The 19,637-nt window shown below is 43.1% G+C and overlaps 1 protein-coding gene across 5 annotated transcripts in view; it reads right to left on the minus strand.

Moving 5' to 3' along the window:
- The window catches only part of RGS6 (regulator of G protein signaling 6), a 478,446-nt gene extending 460,993 nt beyond the window's left edge, over positions 1-17,453 (minus strand). For 2 of the 5 annotated variants that reach the window (XM_037031641.1, XM_037031643.1), the window contains exon 1: positions 17,162-17,448. The gene's annotated coding sequence lies outside the window, so the exon portion shown is untranslated. Of the gene's footprint in view, positions 1-17,161 lie in introns of all 5 variants that reach the window. The other 3 variants (XM_037031645.1, XM_037031642.1, XM_037031644.1) reach the window with 3 other exon arrangements.
- Positions 17,454-19,637: the final 2,184 nt, after the last annotated feature.

The raw sequence follows: 19,637 nt of genomic DNA on the forward strand, positions 1-19,637 counted from the left end.
ACACGACCAGGCTGACTAGTGGCATTTTAAATTCATGAGCGCAGACTTTAAATGAGTTCGTCAATACTGCCCACCAAATCTAAAATGTTTTCCTACCAAGTTTGATCTCGTTTTCTGAACTGGTTCTCTCACATCTTCTGCTTATTCAAACTTTGCACACAGTCTCAGTTAACGGGGTCACTTCATACCTCACCGACAAAACGGGAGCCAGCAGAAGGCAAGTCCTGGGACACCCTTACCTAAACCCCCCTATTCTTGGTCTTGCCTGCTATCACAGTGGAGGAAGTGTTTTACTGTAGAAAGTTGCTGCACTTTTGCTCTTGATTGGAAGGTTATAACACAATTCTCCTTCCTCACCCCCCCCACCACCACACCAATGGGACACTAGCATAACGCACTGAATTACAGCAAAAAGACCTCCGAAACGCAAACTCTCTGAGGAGTCTTTAGGAAACCAAAGTCAAGCGAGGAGACAAAAACGGGAATTTTAAGCTTCTGGCACCTACAGCTACAGCAAACATTAAACACAGCCCAACTCCTAGCCAAATTAAATAAAAGCCCACACTAACGGCCTAGTTATCTCAGCTCATGTTATCTGAAACATCATGTTTGGCTTTTACACAGTCATCAGAACCAGATATGACACAGGTGTTGAAATTATCAGAAAGGAAATTCAGTAGCCAGGTGGCTTGGTTTGTCTGAGCCTCGTCCCATACACTAAACGGCTGTGGGTTTGATTCCTAGTCAGGACACATACCTAGGTTTCGGGTTCGATTCCTAGTCCCTGGTGAGAATGCATATGGAAGGCGACTGACTGATGTTTCTCTCAGATCAATGTCTCTCTCACACACTGATTTTTCTTTCTCTTTCTCCTCCTCTCCCTCGCTCTCAATCAATAAACATATCCTTAGGTGAAGATTTTAAAACAAAAAGAAACAAATCCAAAATAACTATGATTAAATATGTTAAAAGCTATAATGGGAAAAGTAGATGGTAATTAAAACAGAGAGACAGAAACTCATTTTTTTTAAAGAAATCCTTAAAAAGGGAAATGCTAAAAGTCAGAAACACTGACCAATTAAGAATGCTCGTTGGTAGACTCAAAACGGCCAAGGAATCAGTGAATTTTAATGAGGCTCAATATAAACTCCACAAACAGGAGAGAAAAAGAATTTTTAAAACATGGAACAGAACATCCAAGATTATGGTACAATATCAAAGATGTGACTAACCTAAATGTAATTGGAATAGCAGGAGAAGAAGAAAAAGAGCAGTAAAAGACTTATTCGAAGGAATAATGACTAACAGCTTTGGAAAGTGAACGGTACACACCAAACCACAGACCCAGGAAGATCAGAAAACACCAATCAGGGTTTTAAAAAAAGGAAGAAAGAAAACACCGCAGAAAATCAAAGACAAAGAGTAAATCTTGAAAGAAACCATAGGGGAAGTGGAGTGAAATACTTGAAATGTTGAAGGAAAACCCCACAAGCCTAGAATTCTGTATCTCGTGAAATTATCCTTCAAAAGTGAAGGAAAAATAACGACTTCCTCAGACAAACAAAAGCTAAGCTTTTGAGTGAGTTCCCAAGCCACTCCCGACCATCGTTAGTTCAAGGTTGTAAATTAGAGCCTGAGGGACAAACCTAGCCCGCTGTCTGCTTCTGTATGACCTATGAGCTATGAATGTCTTTACATTTTTAAATTGTTGGAAAGAGCTGAAAGAAGAAGAGTTGTTTATAACACATGAAAACTGAGTAAAAGTCAAATTTCTGTGTCCAAAGTTTTATAAATAAACCCCCATTTGTTTGCTCACTGTCTATGACTGCTTTCATGCTACAACGGCAGAGTTGTGTAGTTGTAACAGACACCATATGGCCCACAGAGCTCAAAATATTTACCATTTCATCCTTTACATAAAAGGTTCTGTGAGTCCTGGCTGGTGTAGCTCAGTGGATTGAGCGCAGGCCTGCGAACCACACGATCACGGTTCAATTCCCAGTCAGGGCACATGCCTGGGTTGCAGGCCAGTTCCCAGCAGGGGACTCACAAGAGGCAACCCTACATTGATATTTCTCTCCCTCTCTCCTTCCCGTCCCCTCTAAAGNCTTTCATGCTACAACGGCAGAGTTGTGTAGTTGTAACAGAGACCATATGGCCCACAGAGCTCAAAATATTTACTATTTCGTCCTTTACATAAAAGGTTCTGTGAGTACTGGCTGGTGTAGCTCAGTGGATGGAGCGCAGACCTGCGAACCACACGATCACGGTTCGATTCCCAGTCAGGGCACATGCCTGGGTTGCAGGCCAGTTCCCAGCAGGGGACTCACAAGAGGCAACCCTACATTGATATTTCTCTCCCTCTCTCCTTCCCGTCCCCTCTAAAGATGAATAAATAAAATCTTTAAAAAAAAGGTTCTGTGAAAATGAAGGCATAAATATGTTTAAAAAATTATTTTGTGTTTCCTGAACAAGCCCAATCACTTAATTTTTTAGAGGATAACACTGAGGCCTGGAGAGATGGAGTGACATTCTAACGTAATCTTGCTAGTTAGTAACAGCACCACAATTAGAATGTGGATCTTGAGATCCTAAATGCTTCTCCTCTCACGTGAGAGAACTTGCATTTTTGTAAGTATGGGTTCTAAGATTATGCTGTCCCATACTACCAGTACTACCGACTCTAGGGACTGCAGAACTATCAGTTCTTTCATTCTATCCTTCTTTCCTTTTACATGAAAGCTTGCCCGGCTGCTAGAGAAGAGGTAGGAGGGACAGAGAAGCTTTGTACTTATACACAAGGTGGGCCTGACTAAGAGACCAAGAGGATGACGCGTTCCCAGGGGACCCAAGGCGCTCCTCTTGGCTTTTTCAAAAAAGCATGTCAGTTTCATTCCTTGGAATTTTGTTGTTTTCTGTCTTCATTTTTAAAAGAACAGATAAAAACAGTATCTTTTTCCGCTAAACCTAGGCATTTAAATACCAGTGCATCTCTTCTACGATCCATGAGGCACGCACTTGTAGCAGCAACAGCAGGCTCTTCCTCTGCGGGAGACAGCAGACAACAGTGAAAAATATATTCATAAAGCTCACCAGGCAAAGGCAATATAAGTAAAGAAAAAAGAACAACTGAATAGGTCTGAGGGTCTTTTGTTATAGTTTTACTCATATTATATAGATGGAAGACAAATATAGTATAATTAGAATCTACCACTTCCTACAATGAGGGTCTAACTTACGACAGAACAACGCTCAAGGACTAGAAAAGCTCGATAAAGTTCTAAAAAGAGTGCTCGCTAGGCAATGCGTACATATGGGACCAAGATCCAAGAGAAAAGGAGGAAAAAAGAGGTGAGCCGGACATCCATTTGGTCAAGTTCAACATGTGTTCATGAAAATATTAGTAAATTTTCAATGTAAGAGAACTGCTTAACCTGATCAAGGATATGTATAAAACACAGTAACCATAATATGTAAGAGTCACACTTTGAAAACTTTCCCACTGAGATCCGGGACGAGACAAGGATGCTCACTACAACCACTTCTATTCCCCATTATATGAGAGGTCTTGGCCAATGCGACATGCAAGAAAATGAAATAAAAGACACAATTATTACAAAGGAAAAAGTAAACACTGTTTTGCTGGCAATTTGATTGCATACATGGAAAATCCATAATAACCTACATGGAGCTATTAGACTAAATAAGTGTATTTAGCAAAATTACTGGATATAAGGTCAATATATAAAAATTGATTGTATACACCCACTACAAACCACTGGAAATGATGTTTTTAAAAGATGTCATTTGTAATAGTATTAAATAACTTTAAATACTATAAATATATCTCAATAAAGATGTATAATACCTTTAGAACATAGAGTAATACAAAGCACTAACAGAAATGAAAGATCTAAATACATGAAGTGAGATAGCCTGTTAATGAATGGAAATAAGCAACATTCTAAAGACATTAATTTGGACTAGACACTTAATGCAGTCCCAATCAAAATCCCAATCAAAATCAAAAGATAATTTTAAAATGTATATAGTAAGCAAATGGCTAAGAATAACGAAGCTATTCTTAAATAAGAAGATAGCTGGAGGACATACACTGGATATCAAGACATTATTAAGCTATATTAATTAAGTCAGTGTGGCTTCAGTGTAAGAACAGGCCAACTGAACAATAAAAGGGGCTAAAAAGCAGAGAGAGACCCACATATAAACCATCACCTGATTTACAACAAGGCTGACATTTCAAAACAGTGGATAAGAAGAGATTTTTCAAGAAGTAATGCTGGGTTCATTGTACACGTGTAAAAATAAAATAAACATGGATCTCCTCTTTATGCCATAGATAAAAATCAACCTCAGGTGAATTCATTTACCCAAAGATAAAACGCAAAACAAAAGGGTTTCTGAAAATTAGGAGAAAAGCTTCACGGCCTTGGGGAAGGCAAAAGTTTCTTAAGCAGGCACAGAGAAAAATAACCATAAAGGAAGAGGCAGAGAAATTGGATTACATTAAAAGTAATATCTGTTCATCAAAAGACAGTCAAATGTCAAACCTCAGAATAGGAAAAGCTATTTTAAGTACATGTGACTTGTTAAAATATTTATATTAAAAAAGAAAATTCCTACATATCATTAAGAAAAAGATAGACAATTCAATTTTAAAAAAAGGAAATGAACTTGAATAGGGACTACAAAAGATGAAATAAAAATAACAAAAAAACATACTAAAAAGGCACATAATCATCAGTTACTAAGGAAAACTGAAACCACAATGAAATACCACTATATATATATATCCACCATAATGGCTAAAATTGAAAAGTTTGACAATCCCAAGTGCTGACAAGTATGTAGAGAAACTGAAACACACATCAACTCATGACAGGAGTATAAATTGATACACTGCTTAGGAAAACTCGTTGTAAGGACCTACCTACTAAAGTTGAACTTATGCACTCCACTTCCCAGCAATCCAGTCTTGATAAATACAAAACAAAAATGCATTTACATGGGCACCAAAAAACACACACAGAAAAGTTTATAGCAGTGTTATTCCCAGTGGCCTTAAACTGACTGGAAGTGTTCCAAATGCCTATCCACAGCAGACGAATAAACAGTTTGTGAAGTACCACAAAGCGGATTGCTATGCAGCAATAAAGTGAATAAACTACTGCTATACGTCACAACGTAGGTGACTCTCTCAAACAATGTTTTACATAAAAAGCTCCAAAAAGAGTATATACATATATATATAATTCCATAGGTATTTCATATATTTCAAAAATGAGAACATGTAGTGATGGAACTCAGGTTAGTAGTCACAGTGGGGAGAGGGAGTGTGTAGTTACCAGGAGGGTGCATGAGGTAGTTTCTGACAGAATGGTGATATTGTGAAAGAATGGATGTATATAGTATTTAAAATTCATGACTTCCGCCAAGATGGAGGCATAGGTGGAAACACTGTGCCTTCTCCCACAACCAAGTTTGAATACAACAAAGGTCTGGAGAACAAAGACACAGCCAAAGAATAGAAAATTGAATTATACGGAAGTCCGACAACAACGAACCGTTCAACGGGGACGGTAAGAGGGGCGGAGCCAGCAGCAGAGCAGGGTTGGGCAGGAAGGATCCCCTGACCGCAGGCGCCCAGGCAGCCCTGAGTTGGGTGGACCCAGTGAGGGCGCGGGGCGCGGGGCACAGGGCGGCGGTCTGGCTGTGGTCACACATTCGCGCGCAGATAAACCAGCAGGGGAGTGAGCAGTGAGATGGACCACGCAGCCCCCAGCAGCGAACCCAGGAGCAGCGGGTTGACCAAGGTTGCACATTCGTTTGCACATTCGTTCGCAGTGGGAGGACCTTGCAGCCCTGGGGGTGGCGGCGGGAGGCTGCAGAGAGGGCCACCATTGCTTTCCTTTGGCCCCGCCCCCACATACAGCACCACAACCCAGGGACTGAGTGGCCCTACCCTGGTGAACACCTAAGGCTCTGTTCCTCACACATAACAGGCACGAATAGTCCAAAACATGGCTCAAGAAGAACTCAAAGCCCCAGAGCCAATAACTCTAAGTGACCAGGAAATAGCAAACCTCTCAGATGCACAATTCAAAACACTGGCGATCAGGATGCTCACAGAACTGGTTGATTTTAGCCACAAATTAGAGGAACATATGAAGGCTAAACTAATTGAAATGAAGGGAAATGCACAGGAAACCAATAGTGATTAAAAGGAAACTGGGACTCAAATCAAGGGGTGGACCAGAAGGAAGGAAGAAACGACCAAACAGAAAAAAGTGAGTTACAAGAATTCAAAAAAATGAGGAGAGGCTTAGGATACCTACAGGATATCTTTAAACGTTCCAACATCCGAATTATAGGGGTACCAGAAGGGGAAAAGAAACAGCCACGAGTGGAAAACTTATTTGAACAAATAATAAAGGAGAACGTCCCCAATCTGGCAAAGGAAATAGACTTCAAAGAAATCCAGGAAGCTCAGAGAGGCCCAAAGAAGGTGGACCCAAGGAGGAACACACCAAGGCACATCACAATTACATTAGCCAAGATTAAAATGAAGGAGAGAATCCTAGAAGAGCAAGGGATAAGGGGACAGTCACCTACAAAGGAGTACCCATCAGACTGTCAGCGGATTTCTCAAAAGAGATCTTATAGGCAATAAGAGGCTGGAAAGAAGTATTCCAAGTCATGAAATCCAAAGACCTACAACCAAGACTGCTCTATCCAGCAAAGCTTTCATTTAGAATGGAAGGGCAGATAAAGTGCTTCTCAGATAAGGTCAAATTCAAGGAGTTCTTCATCACCAAGTCCTTATTATATGAAATGTTAAAGGGACTTATCTAAGAAAAGGAAGATAAAAAATATGAACAGTGAAAGGACAGCAAACTCACAGTTACTAACAACCACACCTAAAACAAAAGCAAACCAAGAGGACAGCTAGATCAGGAGCAGAACCATAGAGATGGAGATCACATGGAGGGTTAGCAACAGGGGAGTGGGAGGAGCAGAAGCGGGGGGAGAAGATACAGAAAATAAGTAGCATAGACTGTAGGTAAAAAAACAGATCGGGGGAGGGCAAGAATAGTATGAGAAATATAGAATCTAAAGAACTTGAGACACGTGATCATAAACTAAAGGGGGGAATGGTGGTGGAGGGGGTGTGCAGGGTGGAGGGGAACAAAGGGGGGAATTGAACAACTGTAATGGTATAATCAATAAAATATATTAAAAGAAAAAAATAAAATTCATTAAGCTGCCCTGGCTGGCGTGGCTCAGTGGACTGATTACTGGCCTGTGAGCCAAAGGGTCTCTGGTTTGATTCCCAGTCAGGGCACATGCCTGAGTTGCAGGCCAGGTCCCCAGTAGGGGACGTGTGAGAAGCAACCACACATTGATGTTTCTCTCTTTCTTTCTCTTTCCTTTTCCCTTTCTCTAAAAATAAATAAATAAATCCTTAAAATAGAAAAAATTCATTAAGCAATGATTCATGTACTTTCCTGTAAATATGTTGTATAATAGGATTCTATGTCTTAAAAAATAATAGTGCAAATATTCTGGAAGGATACAACATCTCTTGTTTGCAAGGTGGCACTTCAGCCATCTCATCTGAAAGAGCAACATAAAGAAATTATACAATTGCAGGCATACAGTCACAGAGACGGTGGAGGAGCTGGAGATTGTGTCTGTTACCACTATATACACTCACCCTGATGTGCACAGATCAGAAGCAATAATCACCGAATGAGAGAACTGGTATAGAAGGGGAAGGACATTAGAAATATACCAGTGAAGAAATGCCTCATGTTATCCAAATGCTTTATTTTAGGTAATAAAAGTCTTCCAACTCTTACAAGAGATTTCAGAGTGGTTGAAATACTCTCCATTCATTCTTAATAACTTTCCACTGCCCGGCAAATAAAACCCAAAGTCCTTCAGCCAGTTTAGAAGATGGACACAGTTACTGTTTCTTTTTTGCTATCAAATTTGCTCCTCTGATAGGGAAGGATGGGGCTGTGAACTATCTCGGACAGAACTGCTGTATCACTGGATACACTGATTGGATCAAGGTAGACATCTGACTCTAATCAGGACTAATCAGGGTCCTTCTCAGAGACTGAGCTAAGGACTCTAGAACAAAAAACATCCCATCCTGGTGTTGAAAGGATGCAACAGTGGATATATTAATAACCATATACCTTTTTTCTAGTGTTAGTGAAGGGGGAAGCCAAGATGATAAGGTATTAAGTAAGAGTGCTGCGAATCATTTAAGTCCCTGGATCCAGCCATGCCTGAATTCCCAGATACATAAGTCAGATAAATTCCTTTCTGCTTGAGTTGGTTTGAATTTTGCTTTTGTTCAGTTTTTTAATCCACGTACAAGAAAGTCCTGAATCACCACTACCACCACCATCATCATCATCACCATTTATGTGGCACTTAAGTCCCTCAATAAACTGACCCTAATTTGCATTTCTAGTCTTGCCAATCACTGTTCATCTTCACATAACTAACAACTGACCAATTTCAACCACAGGAAACCCTCTCCCACCATGAATTCCCAGTAAGCAGACCAAATGAAACCAATCTACTTCCAAATATACTTTTGAGAGCCCACTGGTTGCTCTGGTTAAGGAAAATTAGAAAATATAAGAAACTGGGAATTAAACAGATTTTTTAAGTGGAGGAGAGGGTTGTAAGGTATTAGGAGGGAAGGATAATGGTTTTTGCAAAAATGCTTTTTGAAAGCTAAAGGAAGCCAAGAAACAAAAATCTGGAATTAATAGAACTTTGATGTGAAGCTAAATACCCTGTGCTTGTGGTGAGATGTCTGAGAACTTCCTCATCTGTCATGCCAAGAAAGTTATATAAAGTGCATCCCGAGATTTATCTACCTCACCCTTGAGCTGTAGGAAGATCCAAGCCTCCGTGGCCAACCTCTCCATCTGAAAGTCTAAAAGGCATTCGTTGAACGTCTGGGCATGGGAATTGTGCACTGACTGTAATATAGCAAAACCACCAAAAGCATTTCACTGCAAGGGAGGGATATCCTGAAAAACAGTACGAAGTAACCAGAAATTCACTGTGGCATATCCTCAATTATCAACATAAAGTGAGGCAAATGCCACTCATAAGTGACTCTGTTTTCTCATTTTTTTCTTTCAGTAAACATTTATTAAACAGTTTTGCTTGCAACATCCATTTTGCCTACCCCTGTTTGCCCTTTAGTTTTAAGTTCATCAACAGACTTCTGCCCCAAAGGTTTCTAAGGACCTGACTCTCAGTAGGAGGTAGTAAATATCCTGTGTATCTCTGCCCCATCACTTACACTGAAGTGCTTCAAGCACACTCTTGCCACCAACACCACTGGCCCTCCAGTGTCCAACTCATCCATTCAACCTCTTCCATGAAATCTCTCAGTGGGAAGCAACCCCTCCCTCCTTCCATCTCTATGTGCCTGTCTTACCACATTCGGCTTCTCCATCTTTTCCCCCTACATAATGTTAAACTTCTTGACAACAACCATACCTGATCATCATTATCAAGAGAAGTTCTTTGGACTTACTACCCATGTGAATAAACACAGTGAGGAGCAGGGAAGAGCATGGAGACCTTAGATCAACGGGTGACCTGGAGTAGGAACCCCCGCCACTCTCCCCACTACCCCCAGACTAAGAGTTGACTAGACCAGAGATTTTCAGGAACACTCTCTTTCATCAAGGAAAGAGAGCAACGTTCAGCAACTCTCTCTTCCAAGCAATCACAGTTTCTCAGCCCTCTGCACCCGGGGAGAACGGAGATCAGCAGTGCAAAGCCTCTCTGTCTAATGTCACATACTCCTGGTTAGGAGCAGAAACTAGCAGCCGAGCCCCTAAAGTACCTGCCACTGTGAAAGTTAAAGTGCCTTCCCCTAAAGAAATATAAAATACAGTAAATATGCTTATTCTTTGTGAGTGTATACTTTCTATTTTGACCAGCTGCTGAATCAGCCTTTGTTTTAGGATGCATGGACTGCAAAATAATAAAATGGCATCTTCCTGCTTGGTTTGAAATCTGAACACAGTAGCATTTACATAGCAGCTTAAGAGAAAAATACACTGGGCATCTTTTTAAAGTTGTCTTTCTTCCAGAAGTCATAAGCAGAAAGAAAAAAAAACCCAGTCAGTTCAAACGAGTGTTTGATTTGGATTGGGCCGTAGAGATCTGCACAACGTTTTTCTAACCAGAATTAGTTGCTAATGATTACAAATGCATGCCAACAACACGGGAGCAGTACACACTCTCTGCTTTAACTCAGCCCTCACCCCGCCCTAACGCTGCCCCGCCCTGGGAGCCAGTGCCTCACGCCACTCATCAGCACATGGGTGGCTGCTGGGTTTTCAGAGAAAAACGCAAGTGTCTCTACACAAAATGGGTCAGAGGGTCTCACGTTTCAAAAACTTGGTTCTTACTCTGAAAGCAAGCAATAATTGGCTTAACAACCAATTATCATCAATACCGCTCACCTGAAAAGCTTGCCGTTATTCCTCTCTGCACCCATGAAATTTCTATTTCCCAAAGCCCATCTCTTCCAGATCTGATTACAAATGTTCTCTCTCTGAATGAAACTGCATTTACCATCTTTGTCATCCATTTGCCATCTACTCTGCCTTACAAAATCCCACATATTCTTTTCACTTAATATCCTTTATTGTTAATTTCTGTTTGTTTTTGTCATTTCCAAGACAACTGAAATGACTTTCTCGAGGGTACGGTTTCCGTCTATTTGCCACCTTGTGGTAAATCGGAGACACTCGGGACTTGCGGTCAGAGAAGAGCTGAATTTAAATGTTGGTTTCTCTACTCAATAACTCTCTAACATCGGGCGAGTGCTGAACATCTGTTTCAGCTTTGGTTTCTTCATCTGTAAAGTGGGAGTAAAGCCACCTAATTCTTCTTAAAAGGCTTTGATTTGCAAAAAGCTTTATAAGTGCTGCTGTTTCATAAGCTCAGTCCATTGCTACAGGACAGATCCAGTTTTGTAGCCTGGACAACTTTTTGTTTCAGAAACCATTTTTCCTCAAGCATTTACTATATGTGTGGCTTTGTGTTGGGACAGGATAAAATTGTGGTTGAAAGATAGAACACACTGAAGCCCCAAGAAAACAACACACATTAATGTATAATTAATTACAAAAGAGGATTTGAGGTGGATCTAGCTGGGTAGAATCACACAAGAATAAAGGTTAAAACCATTTGCATTTTGCATTCACACTTGTACCAGTCCATGCATCCATATTCAGACCTGTCTACACACTTGCACGCAGACCAGTCCATACATACAGCTACACCGGAAGCAGTCCGTGTGTCTGCACCAATGCTGGTCCACCCTTCCTCCCCTTTCCACCCACCCATAGCTGTCACTCTGAAAGCAAACATTTATCCTCTCCTACCAAGTGCCCTGGCTGTAAGAGATACCAAGGGTACAGGAAAAAATAGCACAAAGCCTCATTCCGGGTGTGGGCCTCCGTCTGGCCCGAGCGATACCAATGGCGCAGCAGTCCCTGTGCTTCACTGCCCTTCCTTCCAGTGACTAATGGCCTTAAGGCTCCAGGGAGCCCACACATCTTTGGCTGCCACCCACGAAGACCCTCCCCACTCCACCCTCTCCACTTGGTGTCTGGGCGAGTTGCTTCCCACAAGCCTCCTCAAATCCAGTTACAACTATGGAGCGGGGTTCTCCCAGGGCCTTGGGAGTCTCTCAGAGACAGGAAAAATGGGGGGAACCGTTACCCTGAAATCCTTATTTCCCAACAGACTCCTTTTGGAGGAAGTTATTGAGAGGATGTGACCCTCAGTTAACTCAAGAGTGGGGTCCATCAACTGGCAGCCCCTCCCCCACCATCTTGGCGTGATCGTTCCGCCCACTCTTTCCACAGTGGGAGTCATTTTCAAGAACATGGCCTTGACACAATAAGGTGTTGTTGAGACCACCTGGTCAGCCCATATGACTGAACCCTGTTAAGGCCTCTGTATAAACTTTAAAATAAAACTTTTTATTCTTCTCCCGAGGACATGCTCATTAATTTTAGAGAAAGAGAAACATTGATGCAAGAGAGAAACATCAATCGGTTGCCTCTAGCACGACCCCAACCAGGTACCTGGCCCGCAACCTCGGCATCTCGGTGTAAACTTTTAAGATTCAAGGGGGCAGGGGTGGAAATCTACTCTTACAGTGGCTCAAGCCTCATATGTTCCCGCACTTACTACACCTGCCACCTACCAATCTGGAGCGGTCTGCCTCTTTCTTTGCCCTCTGTGTATGCGAGCCGGGTTCAGATCTCACCGAGGGAATTCCTGAGGTTGCAAACCAACAACTGATTATTAATAGTACTAGGAAAATAGTGTAGTGTGACCGGGTCCTTCTTCTCGAATTACTACGCCCCCTCTGCCCAGTACACTACATGGTGTACGTTTGTCTCCTCACAGCCACATACACTCAAGGGATATACTTTTTATTCCCTCTTATAGATGAGGAAATTTAGGTTCAGAAACACCACAGGTTCAAAAGGCCTGTTGTGCTACTTGAAAAGCTATTGATCGCAGTTCTCCGTCACAGCTTGGGGCTGGCCTAGTCTCAGTGTGGCACAGGTGTCTTGAGTATTTCCGAGGGAAAGTCACCGCAAGTTCACGTTCACGCAGGACACTCATCTCAGAAGTTTAATGTGCACTTCCCCCTGGGCAAGAAAACAGCATCTTGGGTAGGATAGACACTAGTGAAAAAGAGAACTTCAAGATGAACTTCCTCTGATGGTTTCACCTAAGTGTGTAGAAAATCCAAGACAGCTAGTCTCCACCACAACTCATTGGAGCAGCCTCCATTACATGAGCAGCTACCCGGCTCACACTCAAATGTAGGGTCTGGCAGAAGTAACGCCACTGAGTGCGGTTGGCAGGGTATGTGAATGTCGCGCACGAGATGGGCAGTAATGTGAACATTTCACCTAAAATGTCATATGATGTGCTTGAGTGCAATATTGTTATGTCACAGAATTACATGCTTACAATTTTGTAATAAAAGATTTTTTTGTAATAAAGAGGGCGTTATTTGTGCCAGACCCTGTATTTACAGATTTTTAAAGGCTGCCGTAGATAAAAATGGCTGCACCCTGTGTCCAACACCTAAGCAGAAAGGAAGGGTTCATTTTCTAGACACAAAGTAGCCACACGAGGGTGACCAAAAGAGGGGTATTTCAGCTTCCTGGACTCTCCTAGCTATAAAATGCACCCCTCACTGCCCTCTCTTAGCTTTCTCATAGAAGGGGAAATTAAGTCACCTATCTCATAGAACGGTTGTGGTGCCCTCATGGGCACTGCTCTGCCTTTTGGTGGGGTGTGTAGGGGTGTGTAGGGGCGTGTAGGGGCGTGTGTAGGGGTGTGTAGGGGTGTGTAGGGGGTGGTGTCTGGACTCCTGCTTTCTCTGCCTGCTGCTTTGGTAGGCAGAGTAAATAATAGCGAATTTCCTCCTTCTCCCTTTACAGGAATGTAGATGTGGCAGAAAATGAATTGCCTCCAGGAGGCGACAGCGAAGCACTGGAGAAGCTTTGTGGTTTGTCGCATCTCGAGCAGGTACTCTGAGTCGTTATTTGACGCCACTCGTTAGGTCTAACGTTCCCTTTAAGTTGCAGGCATTTTTGCTTTTCTTGCAGTGTGAAGAACTTTGTTTCACGGCTGATCACTACTCTCATCACAGACTTCATCATTCCAAATACCGGATGGTGATCTCCCTTCTATCGACCACTTCAGAACTTTTTTCCCCCATAGAGAAAAACTGGTACTGATTCAATGAACACTTATTGAGTGCCGACTGGCAGGTAGGTACATCGCTGGGCATGGAAAGGGGGGATGCAAAGAAAAATGAACCGGTGTTCTGCCCCCAAGGGGCTTACTCCGTAGTTCTCTCTGTGGTCCCCTGACCTGCAGAGTCAGCATCAGCAGGGACCAGTTGGAAATGTGACATTCAGACCCCACTCCAGACCAATGAGCAGGGACTCTAGGGGTGACCCCCAACCATCTGTGTTCTAGAGAGCCCACTCCAAACAAAAATTATCCTCAACAAACATAAAAACAACAAGGATCATGTTAGCTTATTGAGCTAAATCTGAAACTGTTAATTGATCTTTGAGGAAACAGAGGCCCAGAGGCCAAAGGCCAGGTGAGTTGGCGAAGGGACTGAAACCAAAACTAAGACCTCCTGCCCAGAATGGCAATGTTCCATTTCTTTTCTGATGCTTTAATCCCTGAATCTCATGGGGAGCCCAAAGTATCACTGACTCAAAGTGCAAATCTTGCTTTTCAAAGAAAACAGATAAACAGAGAGACTACTCTCTTTGAAAATAAGGATCATTAACACAAATTGAAACCTGATCTAAACCATCCAGAAATCAAAACCATCCAGAAAACTAGCAGTAATCTTCTAAACCTCTAACACATACCCAAATTCCATTTACAGATCTGAAATTTGGGGAGGGGCTCAAGGGAGGGGCAAAAATCCAATGAATAGTGTGATTAGAATAAAGCCTGGAAGAAGACACAGTATGCAAAAATGTCAACAGTGGTTCACCATCTGTAGGAGAATTACAAGTAATCTTTTTTTCTTGGTAGTTTCCTGACCATTTCCCAATGCTTATATATTACTTTGGTAATAAAAAAAAAAGTAAAACTGCTTTTTTTTTGAAATGTTACATCCATATAACTGAACATGAAGGTTTATTTTGTAATTCTATTTCTCTCCATACAGCAGGACAGTGTGTGTGTAGTAATTATTTATATCATGCCATATGTTACAATGAAGATGAAATTTGGTAAATATATTCCTTCCAGCTGGCACTAAAAATGATGAGGTTAAATGCTTTCCTAGGTTCAAAGCATTATGAATTAAGACAAGCTAACTGTGAGGCTCAAGGAGAATTCATCCCAGCACTGAGATCTCAGAGGGCATCTCTTTTGAAAAGTGTTGATGTGACCCAGAGCTCCTTACATCTCCCTGACACTTAACCACTGGCACAAAACAGAATGTTTGGCAGTTCCTGGCAAAGTCCAGTAAGTCCAGGGGATAAAATACAGGGGAGATTATCAGAGAAATAAGAAACAGAATGACCCTACTGTCACATAAAATTCTGTCCCTGTGGACCATCAGACATCCAAAGTTACTGGCGAAGTTGGTTCTCCTAAATATCCTTTTAGAGGGTAACTTCACTTGCTGATTGTACCACAGTGCTTACAAATGTTGAATCATAATGCTGGGAACCTGAAACCAATATAAAATTGTATGTCAACTGTGCTTCAATTAAAACATGGTTTTGTGTGTGTGTGGAATTTCATTTCACAAGAAATATTTGTTTAAACTATATCTATGCTGGCTCTCTTATTCCACAAATCATCCATAAATAAATAAATAACTGTCTCATTTAACGAGACGTTTCTGCAGTAAGAACACTGCTGTAATGAATGTTTCACTTGAAAAGAAAAATTTGCCCCTTGAGGAAAAGCTAGCATTGTTTTACTGAAACTCTCAGGGCTATATCAGTGGGTGTTGATTTAAGTTTTTTGAAGGAGACAGAGAAGTTAAGAACCAATGTTATGAATATAAAAAAGGAAACACCAGCAACTACCTACGTTATTAAAATACCTCACAGTAGCTGACATTTCTAGAATTTACCAACACTTTCAAGAAAGGACAAGTTATTGGGGGGGAGAATATATACATATACCACAATGTTTACATATTTACACAACAATTTAGCTTGAGAATAGTACCAGAGAACTCAGAAGGAAAATCTTGGTTTTCTCCAAGCTTTTGGGGCATGTAAGCTTTTGCTGATAAAGGTGTATCTCCGAAGAGTGTCACATTCCTCTGTCCTCAACTCACTTTGAGGTCGTCCCATGCATTGCAAAATTAATGAAATAAGAAGAATAAGTAGCATTAAAAAAATTGCAACTCACAGAAAGTTTCTCACCAACTCCCCATTGCCCACTCCTTATAAAGATCCATCTGCCTATGAAAACGAATCTATCAAAGCCTTGTTTAACATATTAAGCCCAGCCTAACAGCTACCTTTCTGTCTACCACATTTTGACAAAACACACACACTTGTAGCTCAGTCTCACACTCCTTCTGGACATGTACAAGCCCAGTTCTCATTCTTCCACTTGTCACCCCGCTCTGGTAAGAAAAAAGTCCCAACGTTGGGCTTTACCTAATCCTGCCTATTTGGCAGTTTTACTTTGGGGCTGCTATAAGGTATTGATTAGAAATTACCTGCAGATCCAGTTCCTAAGCACTAGTTAATGCAGAGGTAACAGTTCCAAGCCAACAGTAAGATCCAAAATATCTTCATTTTGTAGCATGGAAATGCCACTCCTTTTTAATTCGTTTTCCCTACATAATATTCCTCCCTATTTCATCATATTAAAAAATACAGCAGCGTTCATTCTGAACAAAATTAAATTTTCTGGGTCACTTTTCCTATCTCCCTGGGCCACTTTCTACGCAGCTTGGCAGTGACTGTAAAGGGGTTCAGGCCACCAGCTTGGTTGTCATCCTCTCGGGAGCCAGCACCTCGGTTCCCCTTCCTGCCGCAGTTCTTCCCCCAAACCAGACCGGGGCACCCACCCTTGCGACTCGCTTCCTCGTCCTCCAAACCACAGATGGGCGAGCTTCTTGGGCGGAAAAGTTCATTACAGTCTGCTTTTGAAGTAAAGCTACCCCACCTGCGATCCCCAAATCACGGAAAGACTGGAAGTCTCTAAAGGCACGTACCGGCCGCACGCCGGTCCCAGGCGGCGAGCGCTTCGGAGCGCCCCGGAGCCCGGGGACGCGGTTTCTGTGCAGACCTGCGCCCATCCCACACAAGTCCACCGCCAGCTCGCCTTGCCACTTACGTAAGCTCGTGCCTCTACAGTCCCAAACGGCACACACACACACGCACATGCCCGACACCTGTCACGCACCCAAAACCGACCGGCATATCTACACCCAAGCCATGAGATGGCATCGACACAGAGGAATTGGGGGGTGAGGTGGGGGCATGCGGTTTGAAAGCACCTTTTCCCCCACTAGTTTCTTGCCCATTGTTGTCACAACTACAATTACCTTAGCAACCAAAGAATTGCCACGACTCCCCCCTCCGGCTTCCGAATTTGTCCTAAAGCCAATCTTGCACCAGGTTCATGGTAAAGCTCTCTAAGCCCAGAAAACGGGGATCCGCAGCCTCTTTAGGGGCGAGGGGGACGTCTGGGTCAGTCTCTTCGCTGCTCTCCAACGTCTCGCCTCGTCTTGGCGAGTTTCGGGGGTGGCGAGTGCGGGGGCTCAGCGAGCGGAGAGCGAAGCCCCGGGCCGGCGAGGAGGCGCGGCGGGTCGCATGGTGCCGGGGCGCGGGACGCTCGGCTGTCTCTGGCGCGCTCCGGGCGGCCCCGCTCTCCGCGCTCGCCCCTCGCCCGCCTCTCACCGCCCCGAACTGGCGGGCTCCGCGGAAGTCGGTCTGCGCCCTCGGCGCCCGCCCGCTCCCGCAGCCGTGGGAAGCCGGCGCCCGGGCGGAGCTCTCGCCGCCGAGTAGGGCCGAGCGCAGGAGCTGCCCCAACTCCGAAGCCGCTTCGCTCCGCCGCTTGGAGCCGCTGCAGCGGCGCCCGCTGTCGGGTGTGGCGCGGAGCTGCAGCCGCGCGCACCTAGGCGCCGGCACCTGCGCCGGGATCCGCGGCTCCGGGCGGGGCGGGGCGGGGCCGAAGCACCTGAGCGCGCCCCCGGGACCGCGCTGCCTCCTGGCTCACCTGTTTCCAGCACCTCGGGAGGTGCACGCGGCGATGTGCCCCCAGAAGCAAAAAACCTGGAAATTTCTGATACTTCAGCTGCCGCCGAGGAAACTGGCAGATTGGCTTGGCGCTGCGAAGGCTCCCTCCGTCAACTCCAAGAACTGGGTGCGTCTGGAAACTTCATTGGCGTCAGGTTTGCCTGGGTCGGAGTGGTTTACACGATAGTCTTTGAGTCTCGCTGACGCGCGTGGCTGGCGCCCTCTGAATTAAAACGCGCCACCGCAGCCGTCAGGGATATTGTTACTAACCTCGTCGTTTTTATCGATTCAACATTCCCACCGCATGCTGCATTTGGAGCGCTTTTGCGATTACTCTTACTCGAAACACCACGAAAGAACTTCCGAGAAAAAGTTAGCTCTGCAGATATCCTTGGGTAAAGTTGACAGAAAATAAGAAAGGGTAACCTGAATTGATGACATTCTATAATGTGGGAGCTTTGTAATTTGATGTTTAGTTAAAGATCCAAGAAGTTAAAATAAGATTGTTGGTGCCAACTGGTAAACACAAGATTGATGTGCAATATAAATGTTATCAATATCAAGAATAAATTAAAGATTTATTCTTGAATTATATTGGGAGTGGGCGCTCTTGAAATAACATGACCGAAAGGTTTCTAAGGATGGGAGATTGGACTGTTCTCACCCATGCGGGTCCAGAGGTTGAAATTTAAGGTCTCCTTTCCTACGCATATCTCCCTTCCCTCCATTCTACATTGATTAATGAATGTATTAGTTATTTTGTCCAATAGACAGTAATTAGTACATGCCCTGTGTTGGACCCTCTGCTAAACACTCGGAATAGATGAAGAGTAAATCTCAAATCTTACTCCCACGGACACAAGTGGTAATTATGTGAGGGGATGAAGGGTTGTTCACTAACCTTATTGCAGTAGTGGTTTTTGCAATATATGAGAGGGGACCCCAGAACAACCAGTGTTATCTTCTGGAGGGCGGGGCCCTTGCAGTACAGGCTTCCCCCACTAGGTGAGTGTTCTAGGGACCCATCTGTGTCAGTGTACCAGTTGGTGGTGTTGTGAGAGGCTGCTTTCAGCTTTGTGGATTTTTTTGAAGACTCTTTATACCGTTTGCCCATTTCACGATGGGTGATTTATGACTGCACCTGCCCACACTGTGCTGAGTGTTGAGCAGGACAAAAATGATGTGACCTCCATGCCCTGCCTTCCCTATTCACTCGATTTTGCCCCGGGGTGACTTTCTTTTTGTTTCCCTACATGAAAAAAAGTCCTCAAAGGGAAATGTTTTGCCAGTGTGGAAGAGGTGAGACAAAAAATGGCAGAAGCACTCAAAGGCATCAAAATGAGAGAGTCCAAAAAGTGTTTGGGGCAATGGGAAAAAAAAACATCTTGATAGGTGTGTTGCATCAGATGGAGAGTATTTTGAAGGTGACTGAAGTTTAAACATATAAGAATACACAATTTTTTATAAATAAATTCTGAGGTTTTTGGGGTCCCCCCTCATATATGTCCATCAAATCACCACATAGTATCCCTTAAACTTCATGTTATGTGTCAAAAATATTGTAACACTGCTGGGGAAAAACACATGAAATCATATCTATGTAGTTACTTATATTGATATAGTTTATATATTATATGAGATGGCTAATATATGTTATATACTTTCTTATATACATATGAAGAGCATTACATTTAATTTTTGACATCATAAAATATTTTATTACATATATACATATATGTGCATATCTTATATACACATGTACATATTGCATTTTGATATACA

The sequence above is a fragment of the Sturnira hondurensis genome, unplaced genomic scaffold (genome assembly GCF_014824575.4).
Source record: "Sturnira hondurensis isolate 20B ecotype Veracruz unplaced genomic scaffold, ASM1482457v3 Scaffold0021143, whole genome shotgun sequence".
In the NCBI taxonomy this organism is placed as follows: Eukaryota; Metazoa; Chordata; class Mammalia; order Chiroptera; family Phyllostomidae; genus Sturnira; species Sturnira hondurensis.